General features: G+C 37.7%; 1 long non-coding RNA gene and 1 pseudogene across 6 annotated transcripts; one reads left to right on the top strand and one right to left on the bottom strand.

The window, feature by feature from the left end:
* The first annotated feature begins 1208 nt into the window (after positions 1-1208).
* Positions 1209-9317, top strand: LOC104224655 (uncharacterized). 6 transcript variants are annotated; one of them, XR_011407678.1, is made up of 7 exons: positions 1209-1251; positions 2198-2314; positions 2443-3155; positions 3299-3377; positions 3506-3567; positions 7047-8128; positions 9189-9317. It is a non-coding gene; the product is annotated as an uncharacterized lncRNA (long non-coding RNA). The 6 variants fall into 6 exon arrangements; XR_011407680.1 differs by lacking the exon at positions 9189-9317 and having other exon boundaries at positions 7047-7102; positions 7887-8490; XR_011407679.1 differs by lacking the exon at positions 9189-9317 and having other exon boundaries at positions 7047-7102; positions 7345-8490.
* On the bottom strand, positions 8566-9131 carry LOC138891286 (calmodulin-like protein 8; annotated as a pseudogene).
* Positions 9318-12152: the final 2835 nt, after the last annotated feature.

The raw sequence follows: 12152 nt of genomic DNA, 5'->3' as shown, positions 1-12152 counted from the left end.
TACTTTCCGGTTATTTGATCACTTTTGCAGGGGGGCTGTTTCTTGGCAATCTAGACTACAGAAATGCATAGCTCTATCCACCACAGAAGCCGAATATATTGCTGTCGCAGAAGGTGCCAAAGAACTATTATGGATGAAGGAGTTTATTAATGATCTTCGCTTTGAGCAACCAAAGTATATCTTATTTTATGATAATCAAAGTGCTATCTGTCTCACCAAGCACTCCACTTTTCATTCTAAGACCAAACATATAACTAGAAAATATCATTGGATACGAATGGCTGTGGAAGAGAAATTATTTGAGGTTGAGAAGATACACACTGATGAAAATTCTTCGGATATGTTGATAAAGGCGGTGGTTGCAGATAAGTATGCGTTTTGTAGAAAAGTGGCAGGCTTCCTCTACTTGAAGACATATTTGGCCTCTTGCCTAGAGGGGGAGTTGTTGGGCACATTCCCATGTTGTCCACAAAAGGCCCAATGACCTAATCCTATTCTCTTTTGGTTTCCATTCCTATTCAGAATTGGATTCGGTGTTTATTCCTATTTTGAGTGGGTTTTGGCTTTAAGAGAAAGTATCACTCATGATCTATAAATAGGACAATCATGGAGAATTATTCTATGCTCATTGGTAGAAGTCTTTGAAAGACTTAAGCACATAAGAGTAGTTTTTGAGAGAGCTTTCATCAAGAGAGAAGAGAGAAGAAAAATATTTGTGCTGCTGCAGATTTTTATTCCGACCAACCAACTTCAAATTAAGTTTTTGGATTCGTTAACCGTTGGATCGGGCTGATATTTTGACTGAATGTTTGTAACATCTTGATCTTTGATTTGAATGGTGAAGATCGGATTCGGAGGCTCGTAGCATCTAATTTCAATCCTCGAACAGCAGCTTCATTTTTGTGGATTCTCCTCTTTCTTCAATTGATTAGTTGTTGCTATTATTGCTCCGTGTTTGGCACTTGTTATGTAGCCAATTTGGAGAACTTTTGTAACCTTCTTATTATTATAGTGAAGCTTTTTGGATCTTTGTGATTCCGTAGTTTTTACCTTCGATTTAAAGGATTTTTCACGTTAAAATTTGATGTTCTTTATTTGTTTTATTTTCGGGTTTGCTCTACCTCGACATAACAAATATTAATGCTGCTTTGTCCTCTATAAATGGTGGTGGGGTTGTGAAGTGTTTGCTATTTTACACTAAAGGCACACTTGGAGGTTGCTGCTGTATTTTCTCTTGGCTACAATACAAGGGTGATTTTTCACTTTACCTTTTCCAAGATACTTGGTTCAAATAGCATTGCAAATTATGATCTAGAATTATCTGAAATTCTGCGTTGGAAAGAAAACTAGGAGCTCCTTGGTGAGCAACTGACAATAGTTCTTGTTTTTCTTTGATCCACTCTTCTCCTTTTTCTTTTTATTACTACAATATTTTTAACAAAATTCTCCATAGGAACACTTGGAGTTGTTTGGTTTAAAGAAAAATGTACATATTAATAAAATTCTCGATAGGAACACTTGGAGTTATCACTATGAAAACTTGCATACTGACTTTCTAATTGCTTATTTCTTTGTTTTGAAAACAGCCAGAGAATGAAAACAATGGCAGCCGTCTGATTGGACATTCAAACTGAACAAATAAATCTATTTTACATAATATTCAAATATTGGATGTTTAAATCTTTTAGAGCTCGTTCATATCGGTATCAGAATTAGAACTTAAGTAAGTCTTATATGATTAAATTCAGTAAGGTTCCTTGCACAATAGTTCTTATAGTAATATTGTATGACACAATACCAATGCAACGATTATTGTATGTTTCTTTAACTAGCCATTATAAGGTCCAATTTTATTCACTTCACCCCAAATGGTGCAGTACGTTTGTGTTTGTGATTTTGTACTCGGATAAATGAATTTTCACATCTTGTCGCGTGCTTATGCTCCGTCTTTTCAGGTGATAATGAGTAATCACATCCAAAATGTTGAAAATGATAGAGCGTATAATTAACATTTTTAATTTTCTTTCAACAAAAGGAAATAACTAACAATATACAATTTATGAGGGATGTTTTCTGGGATGATACAGCATCTCGAAGAGTTCGAAAAAAGTAAATTTACCTTCTCTTTGTAAAAAAATTTAGGTAGATGATGTTGGACCATCCAAAATTAAGTCTATTACTTTGGTGTCACACGCAGGTTCTTGGGAACAAGTTTTGAGGTCATAACGGACAGTGAAATCCAGGCAGAAATTTCATTTAAAAATACATGGAATGCTTCTCAATCTGATGAACTTCCGTTAAACGTTGACACAAGGTGAAGTGCAATGTTAAAGCTCAATTTTGTATATACTTTTTTGATCCAGCAATCACAACAACAACAGTGTTGGTGCCATGCAATTTGGTTCTAATTTTACTGAAGCTTAAAACATTTTGCTTTTACAGCCAGTTGACACAAGGAGGTGCATTCATGTCTAACAAGTATTAAAAAAAGCTTCATCCAGCAATTGGTTCCATTTAAACAAGGAACACATGCTGGAAGAAAATGTCGCAAGCTAGACGACTTTTTGAATATCAAATATGGCAACAAAAGATGAGATCCTTTCATTTCTTTGCATGACAATTGGTCTACATTGGGAGCTCTGTATTTTTTAATCACCACAAAAAACGTTAAATTTGCGGAGGTTTTATTGCGGGTACTATAACCTCCGCAATCTATATCAAATTGTGGGGGTTTATTACCCCACAAATATATTAAATTTACGGCAGTCGGTAACCTCCGCAACCCTTGAAAAATATCGCCCCACTTATAAGCCCAATATTTCCCTCGTTTTTTATCCTTTCCCTCTCTTTTTTCCCAAACACCATTCTCATTTTCGCTTATTTTTCATTTTCAGAAACCCATTCTTACTCTCACTTAATCAAAACTCATTTCTCCTCTTCGCTTAATCTCTTCATTTCCTCCGATTTCAAGCCCATTTCTTCTTCATTTTCTCCGATTCAAGCCCGTGTAGCTCTTTGTTTTTCTTCAGCAAAGCAAAATTCCAAATACAATAGCTCTCTGCTTTTCTTCAGCGCCTCCTCTTTCTTCAGCGCCTCCTCTGTTGCAAAATGAAAGAGATATGAAAGAAAACTTCAGATCTATCAATCAATTGGATGTAAGTTTATTTGATTTTACGCTTTCATACAAATTCCTCTTCATTTTTGCTTTGATTTTGCTCTTTCATTCTTTGATTTTGCTTTTTTTGTCTTTCTTTCTTCATGCATGTGGGTTTTAAATTTATTCTCTGTTAATTTGTAGAATCTGTGTATTTTGAAGAAATTTGGTAGAATCGGTGTATTTTGAAGAAGGATAAAACACTCTTTGTTGAAATCGAGATGTAAGTCCTCTTTCTCCTTTTGCGTTAGGTATTATAGGTTCTAAAATTTAGATTTTTTGTGTATTTTGTAGGTTATTTTTGTGATTTGGGTCTTAATTGAAATATTACCTTTTGTATGTGTATTTTAGAACTCCTGGGGACCTTCAGAGAAGATGCAATTGTCGCCGACTGCTTTCCAATCAGACTCAAGGTACATTTTTTGTTTTTCTGTTTAATAATATTGGAGCAGGCATCGGTTAGGAGCAAATGTTATACCGAGATGTTATTCTGAAGTGCATCAACTAGTTCATCTACGTTAGAATCGTCGTATAGTTTTTTTGTAGTTTCAATTATGTTGGAATCCCAGACCTGTCATTAGTTTGAGAAAAACTTCATGTGATGGAAATTAAATTATAGTATGTTCATATGAAATATGAAATTTAGAAATTTTGTAGTTTTATTATCATGGATATAGAGGATTATCATGGATATAAGGAAATTAATTTTGCTAAGTGTTTGTGGCGTTTTGAGCTGATGATGTTTGATTTGGGACTTAATTGAACCTTTCTCACGACCCAAGTTCGCCCTCCGTGAACTGTCGTGACGACACCTAGTCTCTACGACTTGGTAAGCCTAACAATTGCGAAAAAAGAACAAAATACGGAAAAACTAATAAAACTAAAGATAAGCAAATATAGAAGTGTTTAAGATGTCATTCGGCATATACTAATGCAAGATCTCAAACTAAAACTACATTTTCCAAAATTCGAAATCTCATGAAATCACAAACTTTTGAATGATTACAAGTGTCTAACTCTAGAATGTCTAAACAAAAGTAAATACAAAAGGGCTAATACTTTAATAGAGAATGGAAAAGGGACTCCTCGGTCTGCGGCACGGCAGATATACCTCGAAGTCTCTGGAGAATCACCTCGCCTCAAGGGCAGTAGGGCTGGGTCGAAGTACCTGGATCTGCACATGAAAAACATGCGCAGAAAGGGCATGAGTACACCACATAGGTACTCAGTAAGTGCAAAGCCTAACCTCGATCGCGTAGTGACGAGGAAAGTCAGGGCTCTAATGAGTTTATATGAAAATCAAGGTATAATAGTATAGAATAAGACATTATAATTAAGTGCAAACAGTAAGAAGGAATACATGATAGTAAGAACAACAACTACAACAGAGATAAAATAATCAGAGAAGGAATACAACTCAACACAGAGGTAACAACCGGGGATCTCCCAGGATACCATCATGTAGTCTCAAATATAAATATCCAGTGGATCTCCCGGATGACGTCCCGTAGTCCAACTCATAGTGCACGAGGATCTCCCGGAATACCGATCTGTTGTCCCAAATGTAAATACTCAGTACTGGGAGAATCTACCGGGTGCAGTCCCGTAGTTCCAATATAAAAGTACAGGGGGATCTCCCGGAATACAAATCCATAGTCCCAAAGTATACATGCATGGGGATCTCCCGGGATAACGTCCCGTAGTCCCAAAGAAAACACACGGCAGCAACACGAAAAATACTCAATTCAATTCAAATTTCATACCAAGGTAAAACAGGTATTTCCAACCTAGCATGCTGCACAGAATTCAAATATGGCAATTTGGTCAAATAAAACAATTAAATCAATTAGACATGCTTCCCTAAGCTAACAGTTGGCTTAAATTGCAAGTAGTATAAACAGGAAAAAAAACACAATTATAGTTAATTAATGAAAACAGGATTTTCAACAATTAGCAAAAGTACGCACCCGTCACCTCACGTACACGGCATTTCAAATATCAACCATACCAAATCCGATGGGGAGTTCCTCACACAAGGTTAGGCAAGCCACTTACCTCGAACCAGCTCAATCAACTCGAAACCACGCTCTTGCCACGAGTACTCGACTCCAAATGGCCCAAATCTATTCAAATCAATTGCATAATGTAAATATAACTTCAAGTAATTGGTTCCACTAATTAATTCTAAGCTAATACGCGAAATTAGAAAAAATGACCAAAATGCCCCTCGAGCCCACGTCTCGAAATCTGGTAAAATTTAAAATTCAGAATCGTCACACTCTCAGGAGTTCAGTCATACCAAAAGTACCAAAATCGGACCTCAAATGGTCCCTCAAATCACCACTCAAAGCTCTCCAATTAACCAAGCCCTAACTCCCAATTTACTACTGATTTGTCCCTTTAATTTCATGCTAACAACGATAAAAATCACCATAATAACGAGCTTAGGAACCAAGGACATTACCTCAATGAATCCCTCTAAAAATCTCCCTTGAAATTGCTCCCAAAAGCTTCTTCCCATTTGAAATGTTATGAAAAATATCCCAAATTTGCGAAGGGCGAAATATATATGTTCTGACCCAGCAAAACCGCATATGCGGTCCAACTACCGCACCTGCGGTCCCAGGTGCGCATCTGCGGTTCTTCACTTATTTGCCAACCACCGCACCTGCGATGACCTTCTCGTACCTGCGCCTTCGCAGATGTGCCAAATGTCCGCATCTGCGGCTCCAGCCTTTCTTCCTCTTGGCCGTATCTACGGCTTCACTTTCACTTCTGTGGGCTCGCACCTGCGGTCCCCAAGCCACGGGTGCGGTTATGACAGCAAACTCAGCAGCTTCAGCTGCAAATTCCCAACTCCAAACTTCCCGTTAACCATCCGAAATCATCCCGAGGCCCCCGGGACCTTAATCAAAAGCACGAACAAGTCATACACCACTATCCAAACTTATACCAATCCTCAGAACACCTAAAACAACGTCGAAACATCAAATTAACCATGGATTCAAGCCTAAGAACTCCAAAAACTCTCAAATTATGCTTTCGATCAAAAAGTCTACCAAACCTCGTCTGAATGACCTGAAATTTTGCACACACGTCACATTCAACACTACGGAGCTACTCCAACTTCCGGAATTCCATTCCGACCCTTAGATCAAAATCTCACTATCGAACCGGAAACTTCAAAAATTAAACTTTAGGCATTTCAAGCCTAAATAAGCTACGGACCTCCAAAACACAATCCGAACGCGCCCCTAAGTCCGAAATCACCCAACGGAGCTAACGGAATTCCATTCCGATGCCATCTTCATACTTCTCCGACTACGGTCCAAATTCTAAGACTTAAACTCTCATTCAGGGACTAAGTGTCCCAAAACTCTCTGAAACTCTAAATAAACCTTCCCGGCAACTCACAATAGCAGAAACAAATATGAAAATACAGTTAATAGGAGATCAGGGCGTTAATTCTTAAAACGACCGGCCGAGTCGTTACAACCTTAGTTTTTGTGATGGTTTACTGCTCAAACTTTGGATTTTGTTGCATTACCTTCAGTTACATGGTATCTGCTTTTATTTTTCTGGATTGTTGGTCATTGGAGGCCATAATTGTTTGAAATCTATTGTTGCTGCTATAAATTTTATTAGCAATATTTGATTGTTTTGGATTATTAACCTTGTGGTTGATGAGTGAAATTTGATTGTGGTAATATATTAATTAGTTCTCCAGAGTATCAAAGAAATGGAGCCTATAGCCCGTAACAAAGAGTAATAAAACCAAATAGTAGTCAGGGGTTCATAAAAAGAACCATAGGCCAATAGAATCAGCATTTCAATTATAATGTTATTGCGTTGATATGTTACTAAATCATCCTTTCTCATGGAAATATTGTAGGTTACAGTAAACACTCTTGCTCAGAGAAATCATTATCGGTTGATCACTTCTGAAAGGTTATATATCAATACCTTCCAATGGATAAATCTTGGATTAGAATGCCTAGAAATACAACAAAGTATTTACTTGGTTTGAATCAATTTCTAAATTTTACATTTTAGAATGCTTCTATAGGAGAAAGAATAAAATGTCTATGTCCGAAATATGGTTTTGGGAAGTGGCAGACTAGAGAGATAGTGTACGATCATTTGATTAGCAAGTCATTCCCTCAAAATTATGTTACTTGGATTCTTCATAGGGAAACAGAAGTGTTGGAGAACTCTAGAAGCACAAAAGTTATCCCAGATGCACTGCCTCCTGAAAATCCTATGGAATTGTTGATAAATGAAGCATCCCGGGTTTAAGGCATGAGGCCATTGATGCAGGTCCGTCACAAGTAGTTGGAGAAGAAGAAATATTAAATGATCTGCCTTCTTCAAATAACAAAGAATTTTTTGAGTTGCTTAGAGATGGAAGTGAAGAATTATATGAAGGGTCCAAGTACTCGAAGCTAGAATTTTGTTACAGTTGTATCATATAAAGTGTTTGTCTGGGCTAAGTGACAAGGGAATGACGATGATGCTAGATTTACTAAAGGATGCATTTGGATTTGCAAGGATACCTAATTCTTTTTACAAGGCCAAGAATACCATCAAAAAGCTTTGTCTTGATTATATATAGTATTGCATCATAATTGCCTCAATTATGCAAAATAAAAATTTAGTGTCAAGTACTCTGTTATCCTTTGCTTGTTCAATTCTTATGTATCTGTACTATCTCACACTATTTTTATCTTTTAAGATTCGCAAGGAGCTAGCAAGATACTTAAAGTGAAGAAAAGAGACGTATTAAATTTATCTAATGGAGAATGCATTGTGGTTGATTTTGACGACATGGATTCTCCCATTGGTGAAAGACAAGGCGTTCTTGCAGGTTTTTGCGAAATTTTAGAAACCGACTGCTCCATTTTTCTAATTCAATTTGAAAAATGGCCGGATTCACCCGTGACAATCTTCAACCGTTGTTATGATCGATTTATAAAGGTATTACTGAGGCATACAATATCTCTCTTTTATGTTATTAAATTGTATATTTATATGTAATAATTACCTAAATATAGGTTTATTCTTGAAGCCTCAATTTTGTTTTAGGACAACTGAGTCAAATGCAAGACGATATGTTTACAATTCTACGTGTAAGAAGTGGGGCGCAAAAAAGGCTAAAGTTGTTTGATAAGGTCTATGATCCACTTAAGAGCAGAGCTAAGATAATGGATAGTGTTCTATTGGGGATTCTACCAGATTAATAGATTTCTTATGTTGATTACCGCTTTAAAGAAAAAACACAAAATATTTATTTCAATCCTTCAATTATATGTGTAATTATATGGCTTTATTTTAACCAATCTTCATCCCTGCTAATATTTTCAAACTTTTCCAACAACGTCGACTTGACTTAAACTTAATTTTCAGATTCGAAATTCGAGATCACTTCTTCAAACTTGCCTATTTTTGCTTGAGCTAATAAATATCAATATCAATCACAACCATTTAAGAAAATCTTTGACAGATCCTTTGTGGTTTAACATATAACCATTTTGATCTTTGTCGAACACCTTGAAAGCCTCTTTAAGTTCTTCCTCAGCATCAGTGTCCTGTTTAAGAAATAACAAGAATATAACCCCTAATTAGAGCCTTGCTTAAGAAAGATCGTTGGCATACTTTTTTCTCATGCATATGGATAATAGAGATAATTTGTTCCAAGTGTCAGAAATAAGTTGCAAAGAGCTATTAGCTCGACATATATTTATCAGGAGGAAAATCAAGATTTAAAAACACCTTATAATTTTTTGGTTTAATTTACCTTCATTTTCTAGGCCATAAGGTTCAAGAATTCAGTGAATTCAATGGTTCCCTTCCCATCTGAATCAACTTCAGTGATCACATCCTGCAGCTCTTCCTCTGTTGGATTTTGATCTAGTGACCTTATTACTGTCGCTAATTCTTCAACTGCACCTGTTATATGGAATTCTTTTGAAACACCATATTGTCTAAGTTAAAACACCATATCCTACTTATTCTGTTACTTTATTTGGGTTTTCAGATGATGGACGTGGGAATTATCAACTATTATATTGGGAATTATCAATTCTGCACACTGATTTGATTATTCTGTAATTTTTTTTTGGTATCTTCTTGTAAGAAAACTTGTAAAAGAAATGCTGAAATTCAGAAGAAACAAACTGTTTCACATATCGATGGCTCCAAACCTAACTCCAAAAGAAGGGCTGAAATGGTAATAATTCATTTTGGATACTTTAATTAAACTATCAACTTTTCCTAGTTAGTTAAGTTAATGCGAATTTGACCTTTTCATTTATAGATGGCTGAGACTGGACAAAAGCCTGGACGAGGACAGCTTTATCTCGCTACACATAGGAATGAAGATGGATCATTTGTTAATGAGGCGGCAAAAGAGTATCACGACCCAAAATCTAACAATGTCGTGATGACGCCTATCGTGATACTAAGTCAGCCACTTATTTCCAAATACTCCATTTTTCAAATAAGAACTTAAGAAAATCATAATTTTAACATAAATTCAATGAGATAAAAGTAGAAATCAAAATCCAGCGAAAAGAAATATAATCTCAACCTCGGGTGTCACTAAGTCATGAGCTAGAACTACTACATCTGTTTGAAATAACATGACCAACACGGTCTGGGAATATCCAAATAAATATACTAAAGGGAGATAAAGAAAGGAGAATGCGGAACTGCGGTCGCCAAGTAGCTACCTCGCAATCTCCACAGAAAATCTCCAACTAGTGTGGTCAAAAACCGCTGTCGTGCCCCGAGATACCTGGATTTGCACACAGGGGTGCAAGGGGTAACGTGAGTACACCAACTCAGTAAGTAACAAGTCCAAACTATGGACTGACGGTAGTGACGAACCGAACCTCAACAGGTTGCAACAGTTAATTATACGAAAAAGTAGACATGCTTACAGTTCATGTAGTTTCTCAACAGTAATTAAACACAGTATGAACGATACAGAGTATAAAGCTCAGGAACCTCTAAGTACCGATGCACAGATAGCATGATCAATGTTACTATAATACTTCCAATCAGAGTGTTCAACCACTCGGTACTGTATATGGCTCATTCGGCCCAGGGAAGATCCATCCCGAAATATATATACATCACAGACTACAAGTCACCTAGTACCGAGGAAACAAGCCAATCCAGCCTCATGGAGAAGATCCATCTCCATACCAATACTTCAGACAAGATCCATGTCCAGGGAAGATCCATCTCTCAATATCATCAACTGCGCTCGTTGGGGGTGTAAAGACTCCAGAGGGGCTTCTCTTAGCCCAAGCGCTATATCAATGCTAGCGAAGGCATGATTAATATCTCGTTGCGCGTGCAGCCCGATCTCATATTGTCAATCAATATCAGGCTCTTGGCCTCACTCAGTCAATACACTCCAGTCTCACACACATAGGCTAAAATGTCATGATACTAGCCCGACAATGATATGATATGTCAAATAGCAATAATCGAGACTGAGGCATGATATAATATGCATGAACATGACGGAGTATAGAATATAAATGAAGCTAATGACATGACGGCAAGAAACGACTTCTCGGGTCTCAATAGTGTTGGCGTGAAGCCTTAACACGATGATTAGCACGATTTGCAGCTCATTAACTTAATCACATAATTACAACACAGACATCAGCATAAAAAAGTCACTAAGCGGTGCCACGGAATGATCCAGGCTGCATTTCTCACGGTGCACGCCCACTCGCCCGTCACTTGGCATTGCGTCACCTCAATAGTAATCATAGAACATACAGTTCGGGGTTTCGAACCCTCAGAACCAAGTTTGAAAGCATTACTTATCTCAAGCCAAACTCTAGCTCGCGGCGCCTTTTTCTCTCGATTCGGCCTCCAAATGCCCCGAATCTAACCCAAATCTGCATACAACCATCAATATGCGCTAAAGAAATGAAACTCATTATCAATTTAACTCAAAAATCCCGAAATTGGCCAAACCCGATCTCTGGTCCCACGTCTCGAAATCCGATAAAAATTACATCAATAAAATCCTTATCCTCCCACGAGTCCATATATTCCAAGAACATCAAAGTCGGACCTCAAATGGCCCCTCAAATCCCCAATTTACACTCTCTAATTTCAAGCCCTAATTCCCCAATTTTAGGCTTTAAATCCCACTAATTTAATGTTTAAACAAGTAAGAATCAACATAGAACCGAGTATTGAGTTCAAAAAATTTACCTCCAAGTGTTTCCCTTCGATTCCCTCTTCTATCCTTCTCAAAAAGCTCCAAAATCGCTCAACCATGGTGGAAAATAGGCTAAAAATCGCGAAGACACTATTTAAACATTCTGCCCCAGGTAAAATTTCCTTCTTCGCGAATGCGACCGCCCTCTCGCGTTTGTATAGACCAAATTATACTGCCTCTCCACTTTACCCTTCGCGAACGCGATGCTTCGCCGGCCTAGGTTTTTGCGGACACGACTCTAATCTCGCGAACGCATAGAACAAGGACCTGGGGTCCCCAACGGACTCACTTCTCTTGACGAACGCGACCCCAATCACGCGTCCGCGATGCACATGTTGCCTTAACCTTCGCGTTCGCGTCCTCTCCTTCGCGAACACATAAAACAAAATCATCATCACAGAAAACACCCTTCACGAACGCGATGAACCCTCCGCGAATGCAATGAACAAAATCTCCGGAATAGAAATCCAGCAAAATCTGCAATTCTCAAAACCAAGAATTGGTCCGTTAATCACCTGAAACTCACCCGAGGCCCCTCGGAACCTCAACCAAACATGCCAACATTTCCAATATCATCATTCAAACTTGTTCCAACCTTCGGAACCCTCAAAACAACATCAAAACATCAAATCAACCACGGATTCAAGCCTAAGAACTCCAAAAACTTCTGAATTCCAATTTCGATCAAAAAGTCTATCAAACCTCGCCCGAATGACCTGAAATTTGCACACACATCGCAAATAAACAACGGAC

Source organism: Nicotiana sylvestris, chromosome 5 (genome assembly GCF_000393655.2).
Source record: "Nicotiana sylvestris chromosome 5, ASM39365v2, whole genome shotgun sequence".
NCBI lineage: Eukaryota > Viridiplantae > Streptophyta > Magnoliopsida > Solanales > Solanaceae > Nicotiana > Nicotiana sylvestris.
The sequence above is the reverse complement of the archived record's forward strand: the minus strand, read 5'-3'. Positions and strand labels throughout refer to the sequence as shown.